Here is a 1,240-nt window from a genome sequence, read left to right on the forward strand (position 1 = left end):
TTAAGTGTCACAGCCCTGAGACACCATAAACTCAGTTAGTTATTCTTGCTCTTTGCCTCGTAATGGTGTCATCTTCCATTGGCATACAGATCAAACTTCGCTGTCACTGGTTTGTCTGTACACTCCATGAGGTCAAGAGTTATGCGTCTCTGACTTGCCACTGCATATGAAGGGCCCAGTACAGTGCTTAGCACATAGTGTTTTAAAAATATTTGCTAGGTAAATGAGTGCTCTTATTAGATCTCTTTAGACAGTTGGTTCCATTTGGTACATCTCTTCACTTTTTTTTTTTTTTTTACAGTGAAAAACGTTTGTATTTAGAATTTGCCAGCTGGACTCAGTTTAGATGATCCCAATTTTGTTGGCAACATCCAAAGCATCGTAGTCAGAAGCCAGCCGAACATATGCCTTCTTCTCTCCATCAGGCCTGATCAGGGTGTTGACCTTGGCCACGTCAATGTCATAGAGCTTCTTCACAGCCTGTTTGATCTGGTGCTTGTTGGCCTTGACATCCACAATGAACACAAGTGTATTGTTGTCTTCTATCTTCTTCATGGCTGACTCGGTAGTTAGGGGGAATTTGATGATAGCATAGTGGTCAAGCTTGTTTCTCCTGGGAGCGCTCTTCAGAGGATATTTAGGCTGCCTTCGGAGCCGCAGTGTCTTGGGCCTTCGGAAGGTGGGTGACGTCCGGATCTTCTTTTTTTTTGTGGCTGTGGACGCCTTTTAGGACTGCTTTCTTTGCCTTCAAAGCCTTCGCTTTGGCTTAGGCTTTGGGAGGGGCAGGGGCTTCCTTCTTCGCTTTCGGCGCCATCTTCGTGAAAAGCCATCTCTTCACTTTTTTGGCACCTGAGTTTCTTCTCCAGTTTCCTCCTTTGTTCAATACTTTTATAAGCCTGTTGTCTCAATGTTTCTTCTCACAAATGATGCTAGTTTAGCATACTTTCCAAGAATATACAAGCACCGTATTCTTATCCTTTTTTAATGACACTATGTAATCCATCAGAGTTACCCACTCTATAGCCCAAGGTTGATGAACGCCAAAATTCCTGGCTGGTGACAGAGGGATGCCAAAGAATTCTGGCCACCAGGTTAGCAAATTTGGCTTAAAACTAGCACCTATCTTATGGGTTTGAGATAACTGTCACAGAAACCTTCAGTGTGGTACATGTGTGGGTGACCTCTGTGCATGTGTCTGCTCTGCCCTTGGCATGTGGCAGGTCCCCTGCTCTGCTACCCC

The 1,240-nt window shown here is 44.7% G+C and overlaps 1 pseudogene across 1 annotated transcript; it reads right to left on the minus strand.

The window, feature by feature from the left end:
• Positions 1 to 342: 342 nt before the first annotated feature.
• On the minus strand, positions 343 to 820 carry LOC308504743 (large ribosomal subunit protein uL23-like; annotated as a pseudogene). The gene has a single exon. The product of its transcript is annotated as a large ribosomal subunit protein uL23-like (transcript).
• Between the last annotated feature and the right edge of the window lie 420 nt (positions 821 to 1,240).

This window comes from Rhinolophus hipposideros (assembly GCF_964194185.1).
Source record: "Rhinolophus hipposideros genome assembly, chromosome: 11".
Classification (NCBI taxonomy): domain Eukaryota; kingdom Metazoa; phylum Chordata; class Mammalia; order Chiroptera; family Rhinolophidae; genus Rhinolophus; species Rhinolophus hipposideros.